At 44.9% G+C, this 13,092-nt stretch overlaps 1 pseudogene; it reads left to right on the plus strand.

The window, feature by feature from the left end:
• The first annotated feature begins 2,655 nt into the window (after positions 1–2,655).
• LOC144606441 (uncharacterized) lies at positions 2,656–11,328 on the plus strand (annotated as a pseudogene).
• Positions 11,329–13,092: the final 1,764 nt, after the last annotated feature.

The following is a 13,092-nucleotide window of genomic DNA, read 5'->3' on the forward strand; positions in this document are numbered from 1 at the left end:
GGACAATCAGAGATTGCTAGGTTGACTGCACATGTGCCCTGATGACAAGGGACAGTGCCCCCATGTGGTTCTGGATATTCTTACCACTGTGAATAATAAAATATATCATGTAAATTCACCCTACTGGGAGTACATGTGTGGTCATGCTGAACCCTGTGTCATCCCTGATGCCATAATATATATTAAACTTTTTATGTTGTTTATGGTGTTTACAATGTTTAGATACTTGTTCTGCTGCAAGGAAGAATGTTATTGTTCTGCTTTGAGACATGTGACAGTAAAACATTCACTCTTGAGATGCTACCTGACATGCTGTGTTCCTCCAGAAATTTGCATTTTTTTGTAAATCTGCATCTGCAGTTTCTTTTTTCTCCTGTCAATAACACATGCAGGGTCTGCTGCTCTTTCCGCTTTTTTTTGTTTAATTGGCAGAATAGAGTTCCTTTTTCACTCTACAGTAGTCTAAAGCACTGCCAGATTAGAAGAGACCTGAGTAACATTAATTCAATGTGTGGAATGTGGAACAAGGGTTGGCACCACTTGAAATCCCAAACATTGCTGCCCAATCTTTCCAGAACTGTGACCTGTTCTCCAGAGATGTTGCCTGACCTGCTGAGTTACTCTGGCACTTTTTGCCTTTTTCTGTGATTTCTCCAATCCACTTGCCCTGTGCAGGAAATTGTGCCTTTGTGTGCCCTGGGTTTAAGCTTTTAAAAATCTTGGTTAATCACTGGGAAGCTGCTTTCCAAAAGGTTCCTGGACATATGGCACTTTAAACAGCTCTGCCTTAAAAAAAACCCAACTGAGTCTCATTGCTACTAAATCTAGAATAGTTGACTACTCACTCATCCATTGTAGACAGTTCTGTTCAACAAAAAGAATAATTTTCCTTTTCAGTGGTTGGAACAATGGCTTGATTTTTGTGAAGTGAGAGTGATTGAAGTGTTTTATTGTCATGTGTCCCGGATAGAACAATGACATTCTTACTTGTAGCAGCACAACAGAATGTGTAAACAATATAATCAAATTATAAGATTTAATCTCATTTAATGTATAGAATTCTTAGAAGGTTTAGGCAGCTTAAAGGGATATGTTCTTTCTGCAGAGTCTAGAAATAGAAGCATTCCAGAGATAAGGTTATGCATATAGAAATGGGAAGAAAAAAATCTATGCACTTAATAGTTATGAATCTTTAATGACTTTCAATCTTTATGTTCAAGCCATATATCTATTGATAGTTTTTGCTTGCAAGGGGGAAATTGAGGATATGGCAGAGATGTGGTGATGAGTTGTGAAGAAAGATTTATTTCATCATCTTAAAAAAAACGCCATTTAATTTAAAGAAAAGACACTTTATTTTCAAGAAAGATTTTTTCCTTTTTTTTAAAAGATCGCCATTTTCATTTACATTTCTTTCATCTTAAAAAAAATGCTGTTAAATTTAAAGAAGGAACGCTTTATTTTAAAGAAAGATTTATTTCATGTAAAAACAAATGGCACTTTCATTTAGGTTTGTTTCATTGAAAAAAAGGTTCATTTTAACAAATTAAAAAAAAAAAGTTTAATTTAAAGAAAAAATGCTCGGTAACCGATTGGTCACCGACCCTTCCCGCTCCATGCGCCCTGGTTGTCCATTGGGGCTTCTTCCCGCTCAAAGCAATGGCCGTCTCCTTCGAGCTGCCACTGCTGCTGAGCCGTCGTGCTGCTGCTGCTATTGAGCCGTTTCAGTTAAGCTTTATTACATTCAATATAAAAAAAGCATTTAATTTAATTTAAAGAAAAAGCGCTTTATTTTAAAAAACAATTTATTTCAATTTAAACACCGTTTTCATTTACATTTATTTCATTTTTAAAAAACGACTTTTAATTTAAAGAAGAAACGCTTTAGTTTAAAGAAATATATATTTTTAAATCATCACTTTCATTTAGACTTACTTCATTTTTAAAAAACGCCATTTAATTTAAACAATGTTTTGTTTTAAGGAAAGATATTTTCCTTTTTATTTAAAGATCGTCATTTTCATTTACATTTCTTTCATCTTAAAAAAAATGCTGTTTAATTTTAATAAACGCTTTATTTTCAAGAAAGGTTTATTATATTTTTTTTAAATAGACACTTTTATTTATATTTATTTCATTTTTAAAAAAAAGCCGTTTAATTTTTGCTGGGCCTGCAGGATTGTCAATTGGGGGAGGGTTGCAGGAGAGGCCAGCAGAAGAGATCCACCTCAGTCTAGTATCTTTATATACTTCTATCAGGTTTCCCCTCAGCCTCTGACCCTTCTTAAGACGCCTTTCAGGTGTAACCTAAGATACAAGGTTACACCTGATGTAACCTAAGATACAAGGTTACAAGTGATGTAACCTAAGATACAAGGTTACAAGTGATGTAACCTAAGATACAAGGTTACATCACTGATGATGTATTGAGGAGCATCAAGAGATGTATTTTATCAATCACTGTGCTGGCGAAGCCAGCGGCGACCAGGAATAGACTGATTGACAACGAAGAACAGGGTGGTGACGACTGGAGAGATAGTGGACAGCTCAGAAAGATGGCAACCGGGGCGGGGCAGGTGCCCAAGAGGGGGGGAGAATGAGCACCCCAATTTGACGGAGCAAAGGCTGCCAACTAATGGCAATGGACCACCGACTATGAGTATGAAATGCAGATGTGGAAAGGTCTGCAAGAACAGCCGAGGCCTGAAGATTCACCAGACCCAGATGAAGTGTTTGGAGGGAGAGGGAGCGTCACAACGCATAGGTCTCTTACCTGGTGAGACACAGGAGGGGACAGGCCCGGAAGCACCCCATAGAGCCTGAAGCCTCCAAATGGCGCAACTAGTCCCTCAGAACAGACCTCCGGAGAAGGTTTGAGTCAAATGGCCACAGGCCTGCAAGATGGCAGTCTGGCATCAGTTCGACGAGGACACCGACAAGGTGCGAGAATCAAGTGTGAACGGAATCATGGATCGAAGGCTGCAGATGGTGATGACAATCGTCGACAGCCTAGCTGAGGAAAGGTTTGGAGCAGTGGTGAAGAAGCCTGCCAGAACACCCTTCACCCTCCTGCAGGAGCTGAAGTCCCTCAAGAAACAGTGAAAGAGGCCAGTGAGGAACAACGACCCCCCTGGCGGAGCTGCAAACCATCCAGAGGAGGAAGCTGCTGACCCTCTGTAGAGCTGAGTGGCACGGAAGACGCCGGAAGGAAAGAGCCAGGAAGCGAGCATCTTTCATAGCCAACCCCTTCGGCTTCACCAAACAATTGCTAGCGCAGAGGGCGTTTGGCTTGCTCTAAGGAGGAGATCGACCGGCACATCCAGACCACCTACTGCAATCCCATCAGGCAGCAGGAGCTGGGCCAGTGCAACATCCTGAAACCCACCTCCACCCATCAAGGAGTTTGACAGTAGAGAGCCACTCCTGAAAGAGATCCATGATGTTGTGAAGAGAGCAGGATTTGGCTCAGCCCCTGGCCCGAGCGAAGTCCCCTACAAGGTCTACAAAAACTGCCCCTTGTTACTGAAACGGCTGTGGAAGATCCTGAAAGTCATCTGGAGGAGAGGGAAAGTGGCGCAGCAGTGGTGATTAGCTGAAGGAGTCTGGATCCCAAAGGAAGAAGATTCCAAGAGAATTGACCAGTTCAGGATCATCTCCTTGCTAAGCGATGAAGGCAAGATTTTTTTCAGCATAGTAGCGATGTGGCTGACCAACTTCCTCTCCAACACTGGCTACATCGACACCTCAGTGCAAAAGGGAGGCATACCTGGAGTGCCGGGGTGTCTAGAGCACACGGGAGTGGTGACTCAGCTCATCAGAGAAGCCAGGGAGAACAAGGGAGACCTGACAGTGCTCTGGCTTGACCTGGTCAAAGCCGATGGCTCCACCCCGCACAAGCTGATCCACTCATGGCCAAGCATCATGTGCTGAGCCAAGTGGCAGATCTCATCCTGGATTATTACAACCAGTTCAGCATGAGAGTCTCAGCAGGGTCAGTAACATCAGAGTGGCACAGACTGGAGGTGGGGATCATCACAGGCTGTACCATCTCTGTGATCCTTTTTGCCCTGGCGATGAACATGATCGTCAAGTCTGCTGAACCAGAGTGCCGGGGCCCTCAGACCAAGTCAGGAATGCACCAACCACCAATCAGGGCCTTCATGGACGACCTGACTGTCACCACTGAGTCAGTGCCAGGAGGCAGGTGGATCCTGCAAGGGTTGGAGAAACTGATTGGATGGGCAAGGGTGAGGTTTAAGCCAGAAAAATCAAGGTCAGTGGTGCTGAAGAAGGGCAAAGTCATGGACAGGTTCCGCTTCAGCATCGAAGGGACACTAATGCCAACTGTCTCCGAAAGGCCAGTGAAGAGTCTTGGCAAGGTGTTTAACAGCAGCCTGAAGGATACAGCATCAGGACAGGCAACCTGTCAGGAGCTGGAGAGCTGGTTGAGAGCGGTGGACCGGTCAGGTCTTCCCGGCAAGTTCAAGGCGTGGATCTGCCAGCATGGTATCCTGCCAAGGGTATCTGGCCACTGCTTGTCTACGGTCCCAATCTCCATCGTAGAGAGCTTGGAGAGGAAAGTCAGCAGCTTCCTCAGGAGGTGGCTGGGACTGCCCAGGAGCCTTAGCAGCATCGCCCTTTACGGTAATAAGGCCAAGCTCCAGCTGCCCCTGAAGTCCCTGGAGGAGGAGTTTAAGGTGACTCGGCCAGAGAGGTGATGCTGTACAGGGACTCCAGCGACCCCAAGGTGGCTCAGGCACCGGGAGGAAGTGGAGAGCCTGCGAAGCTGTGCTGCAAGTGGAGTCTCGGATACGCTACAGAGTCCTGGTGTGAGCAGTGACTCAGGAAAGAGCTGGTCTGGGAACCTTCCCAACTCTCCAGTTTGACAAGGCCAAGTGGAAGGAGAGGCGCAAGCTGGCCCAGGAGGAAGTGAGGGCAGCAGTGGAGGAGGAGAGGTCTCGCAGGGCGGTTGGCTTGAGGCAGCAGGGGGCCTGGACAAGGTGGGAGCAGGCCATGGACCAAAAAGTCACATGGACTGAAAAGTCACATGGACTGAGCTCTGGCGGGCTGTACCACAGCATATCAAGTTCCGTGGGAGTACCATCTGGAGGAGGCCCACGAGAGGAAGAAGACCAAGTACGAAGAGCTGGTCATAGACTGCCGTAAGCAGGGCTGGAAGGCAAGGTGTATGCCCATCGAGGTTAGCTGTAGAGGTTTTGCATGGCAATCACTCTACAAAGCCTTGAGTGCACTGGGCATCACCGGAATGGAGAGGAGAAGAGCCATCAAGAACACCACAGAGGCAGCGGAGAAAGCCTCGAGATGGCTCTGGATCAGGAGAGGAGGTCCATGGGGAGGAGCGAATGCCACCTGAACACAAGTCGTGGTCTGATCAACCACGGCTGGGTCACCCGGGCGAGGGTGTCTGATGTTGAAAGACCCGAAACACCCAATCACCCCAGGTTACATCACTGATGATGTGTTCAGGAGCATCAAGAGATGTATTTATCAATCAACTCTTCTACTTTTCTGTTTCTGTTTCTGTTTTCTACTGCACAACCGCCAACAGCTGGGCTATCTCGTGCAGGGTTCGCTCGTGTGGGTACTGGTTGCAAAAGGGTTATTTAGATTTTTATGTGGGCAGGTTTGGTGAGATGATCCATGTCCAAGTTGTCGAGCTGTTACTTGAAGAGTGGCAAGGTTGGTGCACATCTGGTGGTGTCAGGAAGGATGTTCCACTCTGGGATAGTCCATGGATATAGTGACTGTGGGTAGCTATTTTTGTTTGCTCTAATTCTAGTATAAATGAAGTGACCTGAGGACTGTCTTGTAAATTTCTGGGTATTGGATTGAATAAAGTGAGATATATTACTGGGGATAAGCGGGCTTTGGTGCACCTTGACTCCAGCGTCTTCCAGCCAAGGCGATTTAACATATCGGAGACGCTTGACTGTCTTGAGTAATCGTCACAAACAAACCGTGCTGCACGCCTCTGAACCTTGTCAAGGGTGTCAATGTTATTTTTCTGGTGAGGGTCCCATATTTTCTGGCAATATTCCAACAGTGGGCGGACAAGTGTTTTGTACGCTACCTCCTTTGTTGGTTTGTCACAACCGGATAAATTTCTCTGGAGAAGGCCCAAAGTTCTGTTTGCTTTTGTGGCAATCTGGTTCATGTGTCTGTTCCAGGCTCGGCCAGATGTGTCTGTTCCAGGCTAGGCCAGGTGTGAGTTCCACTCCCAGGTATGGGTGGTGATCACTTTCTTTAGGCAGGTTGTCTCCCATCTTGTACGTTTCAGTGCCCGGTGCGGCTCGGCCGCGGGACGTTTCGGTGCCCGGTGCGGCTCGGCCGCTGGACTTAACATCGCCCGGTGCGGCCGCGGGATGTTTCGGTGCCCAGGGCGGCTCGGCCGCGGGGCCTTCCATCCCCTTGCGGGGGCTGTGCGTGTCGTTTGCCTCGGTAGGGGTCGAGCTGCCTGTCCGTGGGTGCGGGGGAAAGAGAGGGGAAGTTTTGTTGCCTCCATCACAGTGAGTGGGTGTTTGGAGTCACTGTGATGGATGTTTGTGTTGGGGTCGGGTGTCCTGTGTTCTTTTCTTTTTTGCTGTGTTTTGTGTGACTGCTGAAATTTCGTTCGGTGTAAAAAGCCGAGTGACAATAAAGTGTTGTTATGTTATGTTATGTTATGTTATGATTGTCAGGAGTATAAAATGAGATGTGTAGGTTTGGTGTAAATGAGTATGTTTTGTTAGGCATGGACTCACTGGGCAGAAGTGCCTGATTCCATGCTGTATGACTGACTCCATTACATTTTCCTCACCTACAGTATGTCTTCAATAAAAGTGAGTCAAATATGATTTGCATTTAACAATCAATGCTGGCTTTCTTTCATTGACTCAATGTGCCCGAGTGCCTATTAAAAGAGAGTGATGCAGCAGGTAGTGCTGCTACTACACAGTGTCACCATTCCAGCTTCATTGCTGATTTCTGGTGCTGTCTTTGTGGCTTGTACATTTCTCCCATGACCACGTGGGTTTCCCCTCGTGTGTTCCAGTTTCCTCTCGCATCCTGTAGGTTAATTAGGCACAGTAATTTGTTCCTGGTGTGGTTGAGAGGCGTTAATGGGCAGACATGTGTGAGAGGTTATGTTGCAGGGAAATAAAATTCAGATCGCAGAACAGTTCTGCCAATCAATTTCTCATTGAACCAGGGGCCACAGTTTAAGAATAAGGGGTAGGCCATTTAGAACAGAGATGAGGAAAAACTTTTTTAGTCAGAGAGTTGTGAATCTGTGGAATTCTCTGCCTCAGAGGGCAGCGGAGGCCAATTCTCTGAATACATTCAAGAGAGAGCTAGATAGAGCTCTTAAGGATAGCGGAGTCAGCGGGTATGGGGAGAAAGCAGGAACGGGGTACTGATTGAGAATGATCAGCCATGATCACATTGAATGGCGGTGCTGGCTCGAAGGGCCGAATGGCCTACTCCTGCACCTATTGTCTATTGTCTATGTCATAAGGAGATTAAATAAAAATTTCCCCAAATAATTTATTCTAAAATCTTCCTCAGTACTGCAGTGATACCATTTGGTTAGTGATTGTTGACTGTGTTCTTGCATCTCTTTTCGAACTAGGTTGACATTTTTACAAATCTTCCCTTTACTAAATCCTTGCGTGCAGCTTATTATAAACATTTCGTCGAGCACCATTCCACTCCCATCAAGAACCTAGGATTCACCCCACATGCATGAGGTACCTTGGTCATTTTAATCAATGAGACCAAGGTCATTCCAGTACCTTGGCCTCATTGATTTTTAACCCATCCGTTTGGCTGAAAGATCCTGCCCCCTGGTGGCAGTTCACAGAAGAACCGTTGCTAAGGTTTCTCTCAATGGGTAAGCAAGTGCCTGACTTCTCCATCTGGCACAGCAGGAAGATACTGGGAGCTAGACATCCTGCTCAGCCTCTCGACACTGCCATTCATTACAATACTGTGGAGATACATGGAAAATAGACCACAGAAAAGTAAGCACTTTGACACTCGGTGTCTGATCTGAAAATGATGCCAAGCTAAACTAATCTCATCTGCCTGCACATGATCCATTCCCAACATATCCACCTGTCCATTTAATAGCCTTGAGTGCCTTATATCTGTCTCCACCACCACTTTGGTGATCTGAGAGACCCTCAACGAGTAGTGCAGGGTCTTTCAGCTTTATGCAGCATGTGTGTTTTATGTAGTACAGTCCCGTTGTATTGTATTAGATTAAAACATTAGCATTATTTTAATTAATATGAATGTTTTAAGTTTGTATATTTCTCATGACATAGGATGCCAACCAGCCCATCAAATTAATGCTGGCTCTTGGGGCCATCCCATCAATCCTATCCCCTCACTTTTCTCTCTGTAACCTATTCAATCTCACAGGGCAATCTGCTTCATCCTGATTCTTCTACATCGCTTCAACACCAGGGCTAATTTACAGAATTTAGTCAACCCAGCAAACGGCACATCTTCATGATGTGGAAGGAAAGCTGAAGACCCGGGGGTGAGCCTCCTCATCACAGGGAACGTGTAAGCTACACAGACAACGTCAAAGGTGAGAGGGGCAAAGTTACGAGGAGATGTGTGGGGGCAGGTTTATTAAACTGAGCGAGGTGGGTGCCTGGAACTCGCTGCCAGGGGTGTGGTGGTAATGGAGGCAAACATGACAGTTGGGTTTAAGGGGCTTTTAAATAACATGGATAAGCAGGGAATGGATCATGTTCTGGCAGCCGAGATTGTTTATCTTGGCATCATGTTCAGCACAGATGTTGGAGGCTAAAGGGCCTGTTGCTGTGCAGTTCAGTTCTACATGTTCAATGTCAGGGTCAAATTCAGACCGCTGCAGCGATGCAGCAGCACCACCTTAAATTAAAATTAATTAAATTAATTAATTAAATTTACTTGTTGCACTACCTTTTCACTCAAACCAAAAAGTTGTGAAACTGCAGCAGTACCTGCTGTGCCGCCCAAATTAATTGATATCAAGTAACCATGCTCTTAAGTAAACAAATACATCGTTTTATTTTACTTTTGTTTTACAATATGAATGCCTTAAATCAATTTCAACTGTTTGAAAATGTCTCTGATTATCAGAGATGTTTAGAAGCAGGTGCATGCTATCAGAAGGCCACATAGGAGTCCTGCAGGCAGGATGTTGGATCTCTCTGAGGCCTGCTTTTTGTTCAAATATAGCTCTTCATCTAATAGCCCAGGCAGCAAGTCCCCAGCTCAATCTGATCCATGGGGCGTGAATGGATTATTGTAATGGATTCACACACAGGCCGATCAGGGCAAATGTGATGTGTGGGCATAATACAGACTTTTTTTCACCACTCCAGTCTCAACTAAGATTTTGGTGTGTATGTGCTTTCCTTGATAAAGATTCCATTCCATTCTCATGTTTTCACCCTGCCCATCTTATTTACATTTCCATCTCCTTCGTGCTTACTATAGAAAGCCTGTTGTGCACATCAATTATTCACCTGATGTGAATGACAAGGATTGATTTTACATTATCACAATCAGAATCCCTATCTTTACTTACTTCGAATCCCTCTCCCTCTCCCTCTCCCCTCTCCCTCTCCCCTCTCCCCTCTCCCCTCTCCCCTCTCCCCTCTCCCCTCTCCCTCTCCCCTCTCCCTCTCCCTCTCCCCTCTCCCCTCTCCCTCTCCCCTCTCCCTCTCCCTCTCCCCTCTCCCTCTCCCTCTCCCCTCTCCCTCTCCCCTCTCCCTCTCCCCTCTCCCTCTCCCCTCTCCCTCTCCCCTCTCCCTCTCCCCTCTCCCTCTCCCCCTCCCCCTCCCTCTCCCTCTCCCCTTCTCTGTAAATATATAACATTGCACCTTTTGGAGCCTGCAGCATGACAATCCTGTAGACCAGTGTCATTTTATTTATTCATGTGAGGGTGTGGTCTGACCCGGTCTACTCCCACCCAATACTTTGCTTCTTCCTACTCCTTTATACTTCATATTTCCTTAATTACGGCATGCGGAGCACATGCCCTGACAATAAACTTCAAGTATTCCCCAACCATATATATCGTTGTCAGTTTCTGATAAAGATAACACTGCATGCTTTCAGGTAAATAATGATATATTCTTTTTCTAATTGGTGTCTAAGCAGACCATCGATATTTTGCAAGGCCACAAAGGAGCACAATTTGTACAGACAAATTAAGGAACACGTTTGGCATAAATCATGTTGTACTGAACTTAAGCCAAGAAATGGGTTTCGAGTGCATTATGCTTATTCGGCAAACCATTATTATCTGAATGGTGTCAAGTTAGGAGGAGGGGGAGTTCAACGAGATCTGGGTGTCCTAGTGCATCAGTCAATGAAAGGAAGCATGCAGGTACAGCAGGCAGTGAAGAAAGCCAATGGAATGTTGGTCTTCGTAACAAGAGGAGTTGAGTATAGGAGCAAAGAGGTCCTTCTACAGTTGTACCGGGCCCTGGTGAGACCGCACCTGGAGTACTGTGTGCAGTTTTGGTCTCCAAATTTGAGGAAGGATATTCTTGCTATGGAGGGCGTGCAGCGTAGGTTCACTAGGTTAATTCCCGGAATGGCGGGACTGTCGTATGTTGAAAGGCTGGAGTGATTGGGCTTGTATACACTGGAATTTAGAAGGATGAGGGGGGATCTTATTGAAACATATAAGATAATTAGGGGATTGGACACATTAGAGGCAGGAAACATGTTCCCAATGTTGGGGGAGTCCAGAACAAGGGGCCACAGTTTAAGAATAAGGGGTAGGCCATTTAGAACGGAGATGAGGAAGAACTTTTTCAGTCAGAGAGTGGTGAAGGTGTGGAATTCTCTGCCTCAGAAGGCAGTGGAGGCCAGTTCGTTGGATGCTTTCAAGAGAGAGCTGGATAGAGCTCTTAAGGATAGCGGAGTGAGGGGGTATGGGGAGAAGGCAGGAACGGGGTACTGATTGAGAGTGATCAGCCATGATCGCATTGAATGGCGGTGCTGGCTCGAAGGGCTGAATGGCCTACTCCTGCACCTATTGTCTATTGTCTATTGTCTATTAATATTTGAGAAATCAATGGGATAAAAAGTGATACTAGGAAAAGATCATGTCAATACAATTGCCTGTAATTTATTCCACCGTTAAATAAAACTATAATCCAATTACCTTATGAGAAACTTAATGTTTTAACTGCATTTGTCACTTAAATTCTTAAGAGCTTTGACAGGGAAGATGAAGAGCTAATATTGGTTCTGGCTGGGAGTCTAGAATCAGGGGATGTAGCTGCAAAATCTGGAGTTTATCATTCAGCACAGAGATGAGGATAACTTTCCTCAGCCGTAACACAGTGAAGCTTTCAAATTCACTGTGCAAGAGAGTGATGAAGCCTGTAAATAAATAGATTCATTCAGTGATCAATAAATCTTGGGATATGCAGGGAACCAAGGGAAATGGAGTCAGGGAAAAGAAAGTGGTAAACAGATAGAACATTTTATTGAAGGTCCGAATGGCCTGCTCCTGGTTCTTTTGTGCTTATGTTCTTGTGCAGAGAATAATGTTACCCACTTGCATGATGTGGCTTGAGATTGGGGATAGTGCATTTAAAGATACTTTAATTGCCCAACCTCTCTTTATTGAGGTAATGATGCATCTTACAAGAACAGCTGGAAGGGCATTGAAAGGCATTTTGTCCAAACAAGAACACTACAGAAACAATCCAACAACATTTGAGGGCTTACTACAAATCACCAGACTTGGTGAGGCGGGGTTAGCAACTTGCCATGGCAGCGTTTAAAATCACAACCTTTTGGCATACGAGTAACAGCAGCACTGAACTCGATTTGAAATAATAGTATGACAGTGAAACTAAATCTCTTCTATTGAAAGCCTTGCAATACAAGTGAGCTCTGATGGATTTGAGTAATAATGGTGCCACCTATGGGTTCTGATTGAAGTAGCATACAGTGGAAGAAATAAACTTTCTTTGCCATGTGTGCCTGTAAGTACACAACTTATCTCTTTTCTTTCATAATGGCTTCTAGTCTTCATATATGATATGGAAAATTATTTTAGATTTGATAGGTAACAATATGTTACAAAATAGCTGTTTGCTATTTTGCTTTTAATTTTGAGGAATTTGGGCCAGTCTGTATTCATATTCTTTCATGAGCTGTTGACAAGCCGCTGCCAAGGCCTATATTTATTGCATTAGATTCAGCCATCTGAGTTTTCTTGATGAAAAGCTTTAGACTTTAATTTGGACAAGACAAACAGTGGGAATTAGGCCCTTTAGCCCACCGAGTCCACACCGACCAGCACTAACCCTGTACACTAGCACTATGCTATAAACTAGGGACAATTTACAATTTTACCAAGGCCAATTAACCTTCAAACCTGTACAAATAGTGGTAGAATTATTGGAATGCAGGTGCATGGTTCTTAGAAACCTAGTGGGTCAGGTGGGCAGGATGTTGAAGAAGGCATTTGACATATTTGCCTACTTTGGGAAGGATATTGATTACAAACGTTGTGACCTCATTTTACATTGGTACGTTTGGAGTGTGGCAGGAAACCGGAGCACCCAGAGAAAAGTAATGTGGTCGCAGGGAGAACATACGTACAGACAGCACCCGTAGTCAGGATCGAACCTGGGTCTCTGGTGCCATAAGGCAGCAACTCTACCATTGTGCCATCCTGCTGGTGAAGAAATGGCCATAGTAATATTGATGTGTAGTCAAGTTCACCTCCTGTGATGATGAACAACCGTCAACATATTTCCAAGTCAAGACGCTCTGATTTGGAGGGGAACCTACAGAGAGACTTTCCTATGCATTTGCTCATCTAATCCTTCTCATGGATTATGTAGTTTGGGAGGTACTATCAAATTAACCTGGGTGAGTGAAGGCAGTTTATTTTGTAGATGATATAAACACCAGCAACGTAGTGTTGGTGAATGTTGAATAAATTGGGTGACAATCAAGTGAGCTGCTTTTCCTAGGATGGTGCCAGGCTACTCAAGCAGTACTTAGTGATAATATCGCAAAGCTATATAGAATGCAAACAGGCCCACCAGCTCAACATCTATG

Source organism: Rhinoraja longicauda, chromosome 2, assembly GCF_053455715.1.
Source record: "Rhinoraja longicauda isolate Sanriku21f chromosome 2, sRhiLon1.1, whole genome shotgun sequence".
Lineage (NCBI taxonomy): Eukaryota > Metazoa > Chordata > Chondrichthyes > Rajiformes > Arhynchobatidae > Rhinoraja > Rhinoraja longicauda.